Below are 17,614 nucleotides of genomic sequence, written 5' to 3'. Positions count from 1 at the left end.
TGGCAGTCAGGCAGAGGCCTTTATTGGCTGATACACATCTACCTGCTGTGGCAGTCACAGGCAGTTGTGGGAGCAGGCGGCCCCCTCTTCCAGGCCCCCGGAAGGAACTGAGGGTTCAGTGGTCAGAACTGACACAGGAGCCCTGAACACCCAGTCATATCAGGTAGCTTGACCTCAGGGTCAGGAACCCAGCACCAGAAAACAAGGAGAGGAGGGGTGCAGGTGGGCTCCCCAGGTTTGGCTGGGGAGCGGGGAGGCTGAGACTGCCTGCCCTCATCATCCCCGGAAGTGTGGAGGGCCGGGCAGTTGATGAGATGACAGAAGCTCCAAACCTGCCATCCCTGCTGCAGATCTGCATCACCCCACTTCACAGAGGGCAACTGAGGCCCAGAGTCCTGAGCCCTCTCACCTGGGCCACGCTTCCCTCTCAGGCCCCAGTCCCTGCTCAACCTCACGGAAGGCGGACATGCACGGGGCACCAGGACCAAGACCCCCACCCAAAGGCCCAGGTGGCACAAGGGACCCTGAGGATATTAATAAATATGGACCAGCAGGCCCCAGGGATAGTCGACCGAGTCCAGGCTGGGAAGGGAAGCCTGGCCTGGCCCTCCCCATGGGGCCACCACCACCCTCAGTTTATCTTGTCTCGGCTCTTGGGGGCCAGGATCTAGGAGCTGGCAGTGTGTCCTCCCCTTTTGCCCTTCAGGAGGCTGGAGGTGCCCCTGGGGGTGGCAAGGCTTGTCCCTGACCCCTCTGGTTCCAGTGAGCTCTTCTCACCAAAGTCTCCTTTGCAGCCAGGTTCTCCCCACTGCCCCTATGGAGACTTGGGGTCCGGGCTCCCGTTGCAGTCCTCTGGCTCTTCCTCCAGGGTGGCCTGAGATTTCTTTAGGTACAGGGGAGCCTGGGGGGGTCCCTTATGTTCAGGACTCCCAGGAATGCCCATGGGGCCAGGAAGTCCAGGAGGACCCATGGATCCTGGGGAGGGGTCTGGGGACCCAGCCAGTCCAGGGGGCCAGTGGCTGCTGGTCTCAGTGAAAGTGTTGGACAGAAACAGGTCTTCAGGCTGGGAGATCCGGTTGTAGGATGGTCCAACAGGGGCTGGGGGGTGGGGCAGGGAGGCCAGGGGGGCCAAGAGGGCCTGGGGGCACTGGAGGTCCCCTCTCTCTGTTGTACCCGCAGCTCTGGCCTGACCAGAGCTCCCTGGGGGGCCCTGCAAACCTGGTGGACCTTTCACCCCCATTGGGCCCCCACTGCCGGGGTCTCTTGTGGGGCCAGTGGGCCCAGGAAGCCCCTGGGCACCAACTCCATCATCTCAAGGGAACAGAGGAGGCCTCTGATTTTCTCTGGCTCCTGGCAGCCCTCGAAGGCCTCCATCTCCGGAGCTGCTCTGGGCAACTGGGGAGCCCCAAGGTGGGGCAGGGTCCTCAGGGGGGCAGCTGGGGTCGGGGCCCTGCCCACTCCGTGACAGTCAGCCCTGCCCGCTTGGCCTCCAGCACCTTCAGCTGCTCAGTCAATTCGACACTTTGCTGCAGTTGAGAAAACCAGAGAAGCCTGTGGGCCCCAAGGGCTAACCGCCAGGTGGCGCTGCCCGACCACCCGGGCGCCACGAAACCAGAAGAGCCTTGCAGCTCGGCGGCGAGGGCCTGGAGGCCACATATTCACTGTCAGGCGGTCATCTTCTTGTACATCACCTTGTACGTGGGTCTTACCCCCGTTCTGTAGCTGTCACTCAGTCGTGTCCGACTCCCGCGACCCCGTGGACTGTAGCCCACCATGGGATTCTCGAGGCAAGAATACTGGAGTGGGTTGCCATTTCCTTCTCCAGGGGATGGATCTTCCCGACCCAGGGCTCAAACCCGGGTCTGCTGCATCGCAAGCAGACTCTTTACTAACCGAGCCACCAGGGACGCCCCTGTAGCTGTTCCCAGAGCAGCTCATTGGCCAGGGGCAATTCTGCAGCACCCTCTGCAGGTAGGTGCCATTCTGCACGTGGCACGAGAGGGTGCTGCTCACCACATAGGAGCACCAGTTAGTTCCCCCTGCCCCCAACGCTCCAAGCGGCGCTGCCTCACAGGTGGCCAGAGCCCGCAGCAAAGCAGCACCAGGCCTACGGGGTGCCCCTGCTGCTCCCGGAGCCCTCCCGCGCCGGCCCCTCACAATAACTCCCAGCCTGGTGTGCCGGCTCGCCTGCCTGCCCACGAGGCCAGCTGCCCCAGCTGGTTCCCAGCACAGCACCTTAGAGGGCTCTAGTTTGTTATATAACTAAACTATGATTGAATTTATCACAGACAAATCCATGAAGCATAGGATTTTTAGAAAGTTCAAATTATGAGTGATCATAGAGCATTTGATGCTTTTGAATTGTAGTGCTGGAGAAGACTCTTGAGAGTCCCTTGGACTTCAAATAGATGAAATCAGCCAATCCTAAAGGAAATCAACTATGAATATTCATTGGAAGGACTGACGCTGAAGCTCCAATAATTTAACTACCTTTTGCAAAGAGCTGACTCACTGGAAAAGACCCTGATGCTAGGAAAGTTTGAAGGCACAAGGTGAAGGAGGTGACAGAGGATGAGATGGTTGGATGGATCACCAACTCAATGGACATGAATTTGAGCAAACTCTGGGAGACAGCTAAGGACAGAGGCGCCTGGCCTGCTCCAGTCCATGGGATCACAGAGTCCCACATGACTTAGCAACTGAACAGTAGCAACAACATAGAGCATTAGCATCACCTGTGAATAAGAGAGCCTTCTGCTCCAAGAACCTCCTGTTTCAAAAATTCTGATTTTTGTGTACTCTGTTTCTTCCTTCTCACAGTTTATATCAGTCCAGTGGAGAAGGCAATGGCAATCCACCCCAGTACTCTTGCCTGGAGAATCTAATGGATGGAGGAGCATGGTAGGCTGCAGTCCATGGGGTCACTAAGAGTCAGACATGACTGAGCAACTTCACTTTCACTTTTCACTTTCATGCATTGGAGAAGGAAATGGCAACCCACTCTAGCATTCTTGCCTGGAGAATCCCAGGGACAGAGGAGCCTGTTGGGTACCATCTATGGGGTCACACAGAGTCAGACATGACTGACGTGACTTAGCAGCAGCAGCAGCAGCACAAGCCATCATCTGCTTGAAGGACAAAAAAGCAGGATGAAGAAATCCTGAGTACAGAATCTAAAATGAGTGAAGGAGTTACCCATAATTTAAAATATTGTTCATTGCCTTTGGGTTCCTGTTAAAATACTAACTGGTGTTAGGTAATATTGTAAAACAAAATATGTAATGACAAATGTGTTTTCATTGCCTAATATACATTCTTGGAATCCTAGGCTGAAAGACAGTGATATAAATCATATATATATATATATGTATATATACACTCATATATGCAGTTCATACACACACACACACACACACACACACACACACACAGGCTTTGAATTATTTTTTCCCTTTCCTTACCATGTACCAGTGGATAGATTTCAATGTAGCAAAAGATGATATCTCCCACTTTTATTGTTTAAATTACAATAATGAAACTTAACTCAGAAATTTATCAAAGGAAGGAAATACAATCTGAAAATGTGTGATGAAGTTAGGGAGACTGTGGTTCAAATTTTCATTAAAATAGGATTAACATCATATAACTCTAGCAACAGTGTTATGTTAGAAGCCATCAGATAACACTGTTGCTTTAAATAAGAAGCATGAGTATGAGGGAGAGCTGTCTAACAAATGTGCATCTGTCAATCTCAATGCTTTATGACTGCTACAAATACATAATTAAGTGAAGAACTGCTAGTCTTCATTTGTAGTTAGTAGATCATAAAATTTAAAATATGGTATCAATTTGACAGAGTCTAGAAGAGAAGAATGCCATATTAAAAAGCTCCCATGCTGAAATAGTTAAAATTGAACTTTAATTCTAATTTTCCCACTTATAAGGTATATAATTTTGAGAAATTCAGTTAATTTATCTAAATCTCAGATTCTTTCTTTGTAGAAATATTATCAAACCTATAGATTTGTAAAAGTTAAATATGTCTCATATATAAAATAGAACTTGGCTTGCAAGAAGTACACCTCAATGAATTACATATGCATAACAGTATATGTATTTATATGTATATTTGTAAATGCCTTCATATAGCTAGATGGATATTCAAATAGGTTTTCTCATTCAATATCCATTCCCAAATAATATTATCCTACAAAATAGCTTACTCCATTAAAAGGACACAAGCACAACAAAAATAAGAGAGTTGTTTCTCAAGTAGCATGCTAAGTATATGCAGGAAAATTATCAACCACACTAGATTCTATCTTACAAATTTCAGAAAACCAGTTAAGATCAAAAAGTAACTTGGCAAAAGGAATTGAACTTACCAGGTCAACACATTGTGAATCTAATCTTTTACATTTTGTATCTACTTTGGATTATACATTTTTATGTTCCTAGGTCACTACAAAATAGAGAAGTGCCTGCTAAACCACAGTAAATTGCTCTCAATATAGCTTTAAAATACGCTGCAATATTGCCTTAATCAGACTGTCTCAATAACCTTAGCAGCTCACTGTAGAGCTGCTGGATAAAAGAATCTCAGTAAACTGCCTCAAAATTTAGTTGATTTCCGACTGCACACCTAGGTGACTGATCATTTTCTAGAAATGGTGTCTGTAAATTTGGAAGCTCACAGACTCAATACACCTGTAAATTACTTATGTAATTAAAATAAGTAGCTGCTTCCTTTAATGTGCAATTTTATGAGGAAGTAAATATCAATACTATATTAGAACTGAACATGGAAAAACAGACTGGTTCCAGATCGGGAAAGGAGTATGTCAATGCTGTATATTGTCACCCTGCTTATTTAACTTCCATGCAGAGTACATCATGAGAAACGCTGGGCTGGGAGAAGCACAAGCTGGAATCAAGATTGCTGGGAGAAATGTCAATAACCTCAGATATGCAGATGACACCACCCTTATGGCAAAAAGTGAAGAGGAATTAAAAAGCTTCTTGATGAAAGTGAAAGAGGAGAGTGAAAAAGTTGGCTTAAAGCTCAACATTCAGAAAACTCAGATCATGGCATCTGGTCCCATTACTTCATGGGAAATAGATGGGGAAACAGTGGAAACAGTGTCAGACTTTATTTTGGGGGGGCTCCAAAATCACTGTAGATGGTGATTGCAACCATGAAATTAAAAGACACTTACTCCTTGGTAGGAAAGTTATGACCAACCTAGATAGCATATTGAAAAGCAGAGACATTACTTTGCCAACAAAGGTCCGTCTAGTCAAGGCTATGGTTTTTCCAGTGGTCATGTATGGATGTGAGAGTTGGACTGTGAAGAAAGCTGAGCACCAAGGAATTGATGCTTTTGAACTGTGGTGTTGGAGAAGACTCTTGAGAGTCCCTGGGACTGCAAGGAGATCCAATCAGTACATCCTAAAGGAAATCAGTCATGGGTGTTCATTGGAAGGACTGATGCTGAGGCTGAAACTCCAATACTTTGGCCACTTCATGCAAAGTGTTGACTCATTGGAAAAGACCCTGATGCTGGGAGGGATTGAGGGCAGGAGGAGAAGGGGACAACAGAGGATGAGATGGCTGGATGGCATCACTGACTCGATGGATGTGAGTTTGAGTGAACTCCGAAGTTGATGATGGACAGGGAGTCCTGGCGTTCTGCAATTCATGGGGTCACACACAAATTAGCGACTGAACTTAACTGAACTAAACTGAATGCAAGTCTGTGTAAGAAATGTTCAATATCACTGTGAGCATACCTTGTTTTATTTTTTCATAGAAGAGTTGCACCGGGTCTTAAACAGCAAACCAAATGAAAAATTCCTCTAATATCACATTTCACATTAAAAAATGAGACATACACATGACATTTATTGCGGGAAACAGTGGAAACTGTGGCTGACTTTATTTTGGGGGGCTCCTAAATCACTGCAGATGGTGATTGCAGCCATGAAATTAAAAGACGCTTACTCCTTGGAAGGAAAGTTATGACCAACCTAGACAGCATATTAAAAAGGAGAGACATTACTTTGCCAACAAAGGTCCATCTAGTCAAGGCTATGGTTTTTCCAGTAGTCATGTATGGATGTGAGAGTTGGACTATAAAGAAAGTTGAGCACTGAAGAATTGATGCTTTTGAGCTGTGGTGTTGGAGAAGACTCGAGAGTCCCTTGGACTGCAAGGAGATCCAACCAGTCCATCCTAAACGAGATCAGTCCTTGGTGTTCATTGGAACGACTGATGTTGAAGCTAAAACTCCAATACTTTGGCCACCTGATGTGAAGAGCTGATTCATTTGAAAAGAACCTGATTCTGGGAAAGATTTAAGACAGGAGAAGGGGACTACAGAGGATGAGATGATTTGATGACATTACCGACTCAATGGACATGAGTTTGGGTAAACTCTGGGAGTTGGTGATGGACAGGGAGGCCTGGCGTGCTGTGGTTCATGGGGTCACAAAGAGTCGGACACAAATGAGTGACTGAACTTAACTGAGAAAATAAATCATTTTCTTCTGCACAGTGATATGTTTTGGGAATAATTTATAAAGAGCAATCATTTTCACATTCTCCAGTTTTCCTCTGTTGTATACTAATGGTTTTCAACCCTGGTGAGGCAATGTCCTACCTAATAACAATCATCAATATATAAATTAAAAGAAAACCATACCATCAAAGTCCTTCCCAGGTAGCTCAGTAGTAAAGAATCCACTTGGTAGTGCATGAGACACAGGAGATGCACGTTCAGTTCTTGGGCTGGGAAGATCCCCTGGAAGAGGAAATGCCAATGCACATCAGTATTGTTGTCTGGGAACTCCCATCATCAGAAGATCCTGGCCAGCTACAGTCCATGGGGTCACAAAAGAGTCAGACATGACTTATTGACTGAGCATACATACACATACCATCAAAAATTGAGAATACCAAGTGTTTCTGAGAAAGTATTGATATAGACATTTAATAACTTTCCCCTTAATATTTTTCTGAGATTGTTTTCATAGGAAGCATTCTCAAGTTTCTAAGCACTGGAATTCTAGCATTTGGTAGCAGAAGAAAAAAACAAAACAGGCTTTGGGAGCCTCAGCTTACAATATCACAAAAGAAAACTACAGCTAGAATTAACAAGTAAAATATAGAATAATGTCATTTTTTATTGCACCACTTGCAGACTCATAAATTTATTAATAATTTATTGACAGATAAAGCATTTATCTCATTTTTCAGATTTTGTGTTCTTTCTAAATCATAATAGGCATTACTCATGTTCAGTATCTAGGTAAAAATATTTGTCATGTACTCTTTTATAGCTACAGAATATGCAACATTTTCTAAGCATCCACTAAAGACAAATACTATAATTCTCAGTGTTACTAAAGTAGCAAGTGCTTATGTTTTTATACTTCACTTTCTTTAAAGGCCACCAGCTCTTGAAAATAGGACTCAGTTTCAGTATGGTAAAATTTGAAGACTTAATTTTGGCAATTGGATTTGAAAACTATTAATAAGTCATACATGCACATGATAAATTCTTGCCAATAGGTTAACATATTTCTTTTGCTGGTTAAAATAAAATTCATTCATAAGGTTATATGAAATAGTTATTCTAAAGTCACTATCCCAGTGATCTTATCATTAACTTGCCCAACTATCACTGAATTTTCCTGTAATGTTAATTAGGAACTTGATCTCTCTAGCAGAGCTAGAAATTTTATAAGGTGGGACCATTGTGGTTCTTCATGTCATGGATATGTCTCTTTCACTAAGGGAATGTCAGGAGATAGTTCATGGCTGGGGTGCCATTATCCATCATCTATGAGTTAGACAAATTACCTTGGAACCATGGAAAAACCCAACTTCTACAAATGAAAAATAAACCTTTTCAAATTATTATAATTTACATATGACATATATTATTATGCCCTGCAAAAGTTGAATTTTTAGTACAGTGTCAGTTTTATTAATAATAAATCTGCTTACCCAGAAACACAGTAAAAATATTGGTAAAATAATCCAAGGACAGGGACTACTAAAGGGAAGACATTTTTAACTGAGTACGATAAAGTAGAAATTACCACTTTAGCAAGCCAGAGGTAGTTAATTGATGATTATTTTAAAGAATATTTTCAACTCCAGCTGTCTCATTGAAACACCTCTCATACCAGGAACTGTCATCTCTACTAGGGATTTCCTCCTCAAAACAATTGACAATAAGAGCAAATTTAATAATGAGACATTTAATGTTAATAAGAGAAATTATGAATTAACGTATCTTTGTGGGGCTTTTTATGCAATATGACAGTAGCAATAACTTGGCAATGTCTATCAATTTCACTGAGGCAGTAGTATTTATTATTCATCTGAAATAGGAGTTGAGAATAGAAATTCTAGCTCAAACAGTGAAGTAACTAGCATTTCCCAAGATACTTGCTTTTAGGCATAACTGTTGACTGAAGGGTTAATAGGGTAGCAGAGACGTGCCTGCAAACGGGCCTCTTTGCTAGGGCTGGACGTCCTTGCAAACGAGGCGTTCTGCCAAAGAGTCTGGACACAGCCTCGAGTTTGATGGTCCCTTGCAAACGAGGGAGCATTCCCTTCTTGTGATAAAGAAGGAATAGAGGGCTTTGTACAGACTCTGCAGTAGACTAGGATTTTACTCCCCTTTACTATACGATAACATGTATGCACCTGCGCTGTGCTGAAAAGGCTTATTCATGCAGTCTGGAATTCTGCTTAGGGGGCTTTTATAATAAACGGCAATTAGTTTTTTGCCCAGTTCTGTTTCTCTGGCCGGAGTGTGCACGTCGTCTGTCTCTGTGTGTGTCTTGTTCTGTGTCATTTCACTCGTAATCTCCAACATCTGGCGCCCAACGTGGGGCTCGAGTGAAACCGAAAGGGTGAGTAACCCTGGGGGGATTTTAAATCCATAGCAGGGGAACTTTCAGGAAGATTATGGGGAATTCCTCACCCTAGCAGAAGGGAGCTTTCAAAAAAAATCATGGGGAATTCCTCATCATCATTAAGGGCACAATACATGGAGTTAGTCCAAGGACTTCTCCACTCCATAGGCGTTAAAGCCTCGACTCGTCGGTTGAGTGAGCTCTTTCGTTTGGTGGGGCAATATTGTCATTGGTTTCAATATCAAACTAAGTTACAGTTAAACTTGAAGGAATGGAAAATAATTCAAAAGGAATTGAGAAAGCAACATCAGAAGGGTAATGTGATCCCTTTGAAGTTATGGACTTTGTGTAGTGCTATAACACAGGGTTTGACGTTGCTCTCTACTGATGAAACTAAATCTAATGCTTCAAGGAGGGGAGAAATAATTTATGAGGATGTGTCAGACGTTGGTGGGGCTTCTGCATCACCTGAAGGCAAGGATACAAATGAGCCTCCTCCTGTAAGTGGTGAAACATCTGATAGTTCAGAATCAGATTTGGAGTCTTCTTCAGTTTTGTCAGAGGAGGGCAAAGAGATTAAAGAAATGACCCATCTATTCCAGGAATGGTGGAAATCCCGTAGGGAGGAGAGGAAATCTGTGCCTTCTGCTCCTCCTTGTGCTTCTCTTTTCCCCACTGTGGTTAATCGGCCCGATGTGGGCAGGGAACATTGTCAGTTGTCCTTTCCTTTGTCTATGCTTCATAATGATGACTTGTCTGCTCCCCCTGGTGGGTTTATTGATCCTCCACAATTGTTTCCCATCCAGAGACAGCAGGATGGCAATGTGATAAATGTTCAATATGCTCCTTTGGAATATAAATTTTTTAAAGATCTTAAAACTGCAGTAGCACAGTACGGTCCTCAATCTCCCTTTGTTTTGGCTATGCTGGAATCATTGGGAAAAGGCAAATTAATCATTCTGTTAGTTTGGGAATCTATTGCCCACGCTGTCTTGGAGGGCTCTCAATGATTGCAACTTCATAGCTGGTGGGAAGAAGAAGCTAGAAAGCAGGCTCAGATTAATAAGAGACAGAATCCCCCTGGTCCTCTCGAGGACAAGCTAATGGGAGAGGGCCAATATCGGGCTTTAAGAGAACAGGCTCAATACTCTGATCAGGACTTACAACAAGTCCGCCAGGTCTTTTTACGAGCATGGCGCCGTGTGGTGCCTACTGGCCACACCCAGCCCTCCTTTGTTAAAACGATGCAAGGCCCCAATGAGCCATATACTGATTTTCTAGCAAGATTGAGGGTAGCTGTGGAATGGGCTATAGGGAGGGATGAGATTTCAGAGATATTATTACAAACTTTAGCACTTGAAAATGCAAATCCTGAATGCAAGCATATACTGGGACCTTTAAAGGGACAGGGTGCATCTATAGCTGAATATATCAGAGCCTGCTCAGGAATAGGAGGGACTGAACATCAGGCTAATGTCTTCGCTACAGCCTTGGCCAAAGTCATGAGACCACCAAAGGTAGGTAACTGCTTTCATTGTGGAAAACCTGGTCGTATGAAAAGAGAGTGTCGGAAATTAAAAGCTGATCAAGGTGCATTTCTTAAAGACAGATCTCTTGCTGGGAAGAATAAGACTCCTCCTGGACTTTGCCATCGGTGAGGGAAGGGATTTTATTGGACTAATGAATGCAGATCTAAAACAGACAAAATGGGCAACCCGATACTGGGAAACTATCCTGCGGGCCTAAGTCCTTGAGGCCCAGGAACAATACCGGGGACTTCTCCTTGCCCTCCTCCCATCCCATCTGCCTCAACCCTATTCCCTTCCAACAACCGTTACGAGTCAATGCCCTGTTAGAAGGACCTCAGATGATGATTTCGGACTCACAGTCTGCTACTTCAGGGAGTGCTGCTGATGATTTGCCACTAGCTGATAATGTTCTTTTGTCACCAGGGGGAGGCATTTATAAATTAAAAACAAATGTATTTGGACCACTGCCTAAAGGCACTTTTGGCGTGATATTAGTCCGTAGCAGTGCGGCTTTGAGAGGTTTAACCATAATTCCTGGGGTAATAGACTCTGATTATGTTGGGGAAATTTTAATTATGGTCTCTACTTCTACCATACTTTCATTGTTAGCTGGGGAATGTATTGCTCAAATACTTCTCCTACCTTATCACCCCTTTTTGGCTCTTCCTAATGAACGAACAGGAGGATTTGGAAGTACTGGGCAACATATATTTTGGGAAATGCTTATCAAAGATTCCCACCCTGTTCTCTCCTTGATTATACAGGGAAACAACTTTGAAGGACTAGTAGACACAGGGGCGGATGTTTCAGTCATTTCTTCTCAACAATGGCCCTGACATTGGGAAAAAGAAAAAAGCCCTTTAATGCTGATGGGATTGGGCTCCATTGCAGATGTCTGGAAGAGTACCCATCCCTTACAATGTCAATTCCATAATGGAAGATCAGTGTTTGTCACCTTTTATATTGTAAATATACCTATTAATATACAGGGAAGAGATCTTCTCTCTCCTTTGGGTGCTTCTGTAACCATTCCATCGGAAAACTAGTAGCCACTGCTCAAATTCCTCGAGCACTCCCATTAAAATGGTTAACTAATACTCCAAAATGGGTTGAGCAGTGGCCATTACCACAAATGAAGCTCGAGGCATTAGAACAATTAGTACAAGAACAACTCCAACTTGGTCATATAGAGCCCTCTACCTCCCCCTGGAATTCTCCTGTTTTTGTTATAAAAAAGAAATCTGGAAAATGGAGAATGTTAACTGATTTACGAGAAGTTAATAAATGTATTGAACCTATGGGAGCCTTGCAGTTTGGGACTCCCCTCTCCAGCTCTTATTCCTCAGAACTGGTCCTTAATGGTGTTAGATCTTAAAGACTGTTTTTTTTTTGTTTGTTTGTTTTTGTTTTTTAACCATTCCCCTACAATTGCAAGATAGAGATAAATTTGCTTTTACAGTTCCTGTTCTTAATCATGCTCAGCCTGTTAAGCATTATCAATGGACAGTCTTACCACAAGGAATGATAAATAGTCCTACCTTATGCCAAGAGTTTCTGGCTCACTCTTTACAATCCCTCCGTCAAGAATACTCCAATTATATTCTATATCATTATATGGATGATCTCCTATTGGCAGCTCCTAGTATTGCTGAACGTGATGAATTCTTTTTAAAAGTACAGGAGGCTTTAAGACTATACAATTTGCAAATAGCCCTGGAAAAAAATCAAAAGGACTTTCTTATTTCATATTTAGGGACAATATTGGAACAACATAGAATTAGGCCCCAAAAGTTGCAAATTAGAAGAGACCATCTCAAAATCTTAAGTGATTTTCAAAAGTTATTGGGAGATATTAATTGGCTATGCCCGGTACTTGGGATTCCTACTCATCAATTGTGACATTTGTTTTCTACTTTAGAAGGAGATACAGCTCTGGATAGCCCCCAGACCTTAACCCCATGGCTTTACAGGAACTTCAATTTGTTTAGCAACGACTAAATGACGGCTTTTTTACTTACTTACATGCATCTCAACTTATTTCTTTTATAATATTTCATACCCCTTATTCCCCATCTGGTGTAATTGCTCAAGAAAAAGGATTAATAGAATGGGTTTTCTTACCTAACAGTTTTTCCAAAAAATTGACTATATATATGGATAAATTAGCCTTCCTTATACAGAAGGGTCACCATCGTATTTTACAATTATCAGGATGTGAACCACACCAGATTGTTACTCAGTTAACAACTGCTCAACTAACTCTGGGGTTCTCCAATTCTTCCTCTTCTAGTTGCTTTAGTTGTAGAGTTAGGTTATTTATTTGACTTTTTTCTTGTTTCTTGAGGTATGCCTGTATTGCTATGAATTTTCCTCTTAGCACTGCTTTTATAGTGTCCCACAGGTTTTGGGTTGTTGTGTTTTCATTTTCATTAGTTTCTATGCATATTTTGATTTCTTTTTTGATTTCTTCTGTGATTTGTTGGTTATTCAGAAGTGTGTTGTTCAACCTCCATATGTTGGAATTTTTAGTAGTTTTTCTCCTGTAATTGAGATCTAATCTTAATGCATTATGGTCAGAAAAGATGCTTGGAATGATTTCGATTTTTTTGAATTTATCAAGTTTAGATTTATGGCCCAGGATGTGATCTATCCTGGAGAAGGTTCCATGAGCACTTGAAAAAAAGGTGAAATTCATTGTTTTGGGGTGAAATGTCCTATAGATATCAATTAGGTCTAATTGATCTAATGTATCATTTAAAGTTTGCATTTCTTTGTTAATTTTCTGTTTAGTTGATCTGTCCATAGGTATGAGTGGGGTATTAAAGTCTCCCACTATTATTGTGTTATTGTTGATTTCCCCTTTCATACTTGTTAGCATTTGTCTTACATATTGCGGTGCTCCTATATTGGGTGCATATATATTTATAATTGTTATATCTTCTTTTTGGATTGATCCTTTGATCATTATGTAGTGGCCTTCTTTGTCTCTTTTCACAGCCTTTATTTTAAAGTCTATTTTATCGGAAATGATTATTGCCACTCCTGCTTTCTTTTGGTCTCTATTTGCATGGTATATCTTTCCAGCCCTTCACTTTCAGTCTGTATGTGTCCCTTGTTTTGAGGTGGGTCTCTTGTAAGCAGCATGTAGAGGGGTCTTGTTTTTGTATCCATTCGGCCAGTCTTTGCCTTTTGGTTGGGGCGTTCAACCCATTTACGTTTAAGGTAATTATTGATAAGTATGATCCAGTTACCATTTACTTTACTGTTTTGGGTTCGTGTTTATACACCCTTTTCGTGTTTCCTGTCTAGAGAATATCCTTTAGAATTTAAAATTAGGGCAGAAATAAATGCTAAAGAAACAAAAGAGACCATAGCAAAAATCAACAAGGCCAAAAGCTGGTTCTTTGAAAGGATAAATAAAATTGACAAACCACTAGCCAGACTCATCAAGAAACAAAGAGAGAAAAATCAAATCAATAAAATTAGAAATGAAAATGGAGAGATCACAACAGACAACACAGAAATACAAAGGATCATAAGAGACTACTATCAGCAGTTGTATGCCAATCAAATGGACAATGTGGAAGAAATGGACATATTCTTAGAAAAGTACAACTTTCCAAAACTGAACCAGGAAGAAATAGAAAATCTTAACAGACCCATCACAAGCACGAAAATTGAAACTGTAATCAGAAATCTTCCAGCAAACAAAAGCCCAGGTCCATACGGCTTCACAGCTGAATTCTACCAAAAATTTCGAGAAGAGCTAACACCTATCCTACTCAAACTCTTCCAGAAAATTGCAGAGGAAGGTAAACTTCCAAACTCATTCTATGAGGCCAGCATCATCCTAATACCAAAACCTGACAAAGATGTCACAAAAAAAGAAAACTACAGGCCAATATCACTGAAGAACATAGATGCAAAAATCCTCAACAAAATTCTAGCAATCAGAATCCAACAACACATTAAAAAGATTATACACCATGACCAAGTGGGCTTTATCCCAGGGATGCAAGGATTCTTCAATATCCACAAATCAATCAATGTAATTCACCACATTAACAAATTGAAAAATAAAAACCATATGATTATCTCAATAGATGCACAGAAGGCCTTTGACAAAATTCAACATCCATTTATGATAAAAACTCTCCAGAAAGCAGGAATAGAAGGAATATACCTCAACATAATAAAAGCTATATATGACAAACCCACAGCAAACATTATCCTCAATGGTGAAAAATTGAAAGCATTTCCCCTAAAGTCAGGAACAAGATAAGGGTGTCCACTTTCACTGCTACTATTCAACATAGTTCTGGAAGTTTTGGCCACAGCAATCAGAGCAGAAAAAGAAATAAAAGGAATCCAAATTGGAAAAGAAGAAGTAAAACTCTCACTGTTTGCAGATGACATGATCCTCTACATGGAAAACCCTAAAGACTCCACCAGAAAATTACTAGAGCTCATCAATGAATATAGTAAAGTTGCAGGATATAAAATCAACACACAGAAATCCCTTGCATTCCTATACACTAATAATGAGAAAGTAGAAAAAGAAATTAAGGAAACAATTCCATTCACCATTGCAACGAAAATAATAAAATACTTAAGAATATATCTACCTAAAGAAACTAAAGACCTATATATAGAAAACTATAAAACACTGATGAAAGAAATCAAAGAGGACACTAATAAATGGAGAAATATACCATGTTCATGGATCGGAAGAATCAATATAGTGAAAATGAGTATACTACCCAAAGCAATTTACAAATTCAATGCAATCCCTATCAAGCTACCAGCCATATTTTTCACAGAACTAGAACAAATAATTTCAAGATTTGTATGGAAATACAAAAAACCTTGAATTGCCAAAGCAATCTTGAGAAAGAAGAATGGAACTGGAGGAATCAACTTCCTGACTTCAGGCTCTACTACAAAGCCACGGTCATCAAAACAGTATGGTACTGGCACAAAGACAGAAATATAGATCAATGGAACAAAATAGAAAGCCCAGAGTTAAATCCACACACATAGGGACACCTTATCTTTGACAAAGGAGGCAAGAATATACAATGGAGTAAAGACAATCTCTTTAACAAGTGGTGCTGCGAAAACTGGTCAACCACTTGTAAAAGAATGAAACTAAATCACTTTCTAACACCACACTCGAAAATAGACTCAAAATGGACTAAAGATCTAAATGTAAGACCAGAAACTATAAAACTCCTAGAGGAGAACATAGGCAAAACACTCTCAGACATAAATCACAGCAGGATCCTCTATGATCCAACTCCCAGAATTCTGGAAATAAAAGCAAAAATAAACAAATGGGATCTAATTAAAATTAAAAGCTTCTGCACAACAAAGGAAACTATAAGCAAGGTGAAAAGACAGCCTTCTGAATGGGAGAAAATAATAGCAAATGAAGCAACTGACAAACAACTAATCTCAAAAATATACAAGCAACTTATGCAGCTCAATTCCAGAAAAATAAATGACCCAATCAAAAAATGGGCCAAAGAACTAAATAGACATTTCTCCAAAGAAGACATAAGGATGGCTAACAAACACATGAAAAGATGCTCAACATCACTCATTATTAGAGAAATGCAAATCAAAACCACAATGAGGTACCACTTCACACCAGTCAGAATGGCTGCGATCCAAAAATCTACAAGCAATAAACGCTGGAGAGGGTGTGGAGAAAAGGGAACCCTCCTACACTGTTGGTGGGAATGCAAACTCGTACAGCCACTATGGAGAACAGTGTGGAGATTCCTTAAAAAATTGCAAATAGAACTCCCTTATGACCCAGCAATCCCACTGCTGGGCATACACACCGAGGAAACCAGAATTGAAAGAGACACATGTACCCCAATGTTCATCACAGCACTGTTTATAATAACCAGGACATGGAAACAACCTAGATGTTCATCAGCAGATGAATGGATAAGAAAGCTGTGGTACATATACACAATGGAGTATTACTCAGCCATTAAAAAGAATTCATTTGATTCAGTTCTGATGAGATGGATGAAACTAGAGCCGATTATACAGAGTGAAGTAAGCCAGAAAGAAAAACACCAATACAGTATACTAACACATATATATGGAATTTAGAAAGATGGCAATGACGACCGTGTATGCAAGACAAGAAAAAAGACACAGCTGTGTATAACGGACTTTTGGACTCAGAGGGAGAGGGAGAGGGTGGGATGATTTGGGAGAATGGCATTCTATCATGTATACTATCATGTAAGAATTGAATCGCCAGTCTATGTCTGACACAGGATACAGCATGCTTGGGGCTGGTGCATGAGGATGACCCACAGAGATGTTATGGGGAGGGAGGTGGGAGGGGCGTTCATGTTTGGGAACACATGTAAGAATTAAAGATTTTAAAATTAATTAAAAAAAAAACTGCTCAAATATCTCGATGTTTACAATTTAATGAAAACTGGCAAATTTCTCTTGCCTCATATCCTGGTTGGCTTTCTAATAATTATCCATCATCTAAATTGATTGATTTTCTCTGGACTAACACTATGATATCTCATTCCCCAATTTCAGATGTTCCAGTTAAGGTAACCACTATTTTTACAGATGCAAATAAAAATACTGCTGGATATTGGACCCCGAAAAATTCCAAGGTTCTCCCCCGCTCATTTTCTTCTGTACAGCCCACTGAATTGTGGGCTATCTATTTAGTTTTGCAAGATTTTCCCCAACTTCCTATTAACATTGTTTCAGATTCTCGATATGCTGTTCTCTCTTGCCTACAGCTTCCCCATGTCTCCCTTCCATTGACTCTTAAAACAGCTTTTGATAAATTGCTTTATCAAGTACAACAATTGCTCTTGCAGCGTTCAGAGTTAATTTTCTTTACTCACATCCGTGCACATTCTGCCCTTCCTGGACCCTAATCATCCGGAAATGCTACAATTGATGCCTTACTTTATCCTATAGAAGCAGCAAAACAAGAACATTTGTTACAACATACTAACTCCAAAGGGTTACAAAAATCTCATGCTATGACTTGAAAACAAGCTCAAAATATTGTTCATTCTTGTTCCATATGTGCACCCTTTGCTTTGCCATTTACCCCACCAAGTGTCAACATAAGAGGACTACAAGCAAATCAGATATGGCAA

At 41.2% G+C, this 17,614-nt stretch overlaps 1 pseudogene; it reads right to left on the bottom strand.

The window, feature by feature from the left end:
• Positions 1–631: 631 nt before the first annotated feature.
• Positions 632–8,619, bottom strand: LOC128052141 (EMI domain-containing protein 1-like; annotated as a pseudogene).
• Positions 8,620–17,614: the final 8,995 nt, after the last annotated feature.

Source organism: Budorcas taxicolor, chromosome 1, assembly GCF_023091745.1.
Source record: "Budorcas taxicolor isolate Tak-1 chromosome 1, Takin1.1, whole genome shotgun sequence".
NCBI classification, from domain to species: domain Eukaryota; kingdom Metazoa; phylum Chordata; class Mammalia; order Artiodactyla; family Bovidae; genus Budorcas; species Budorcas taxicolor.
The sequence above is the reverse complement of the archived record's forward strand: the minus strand, read 5'-3'. Positions and strand labels throughout refer to the sequence as shown.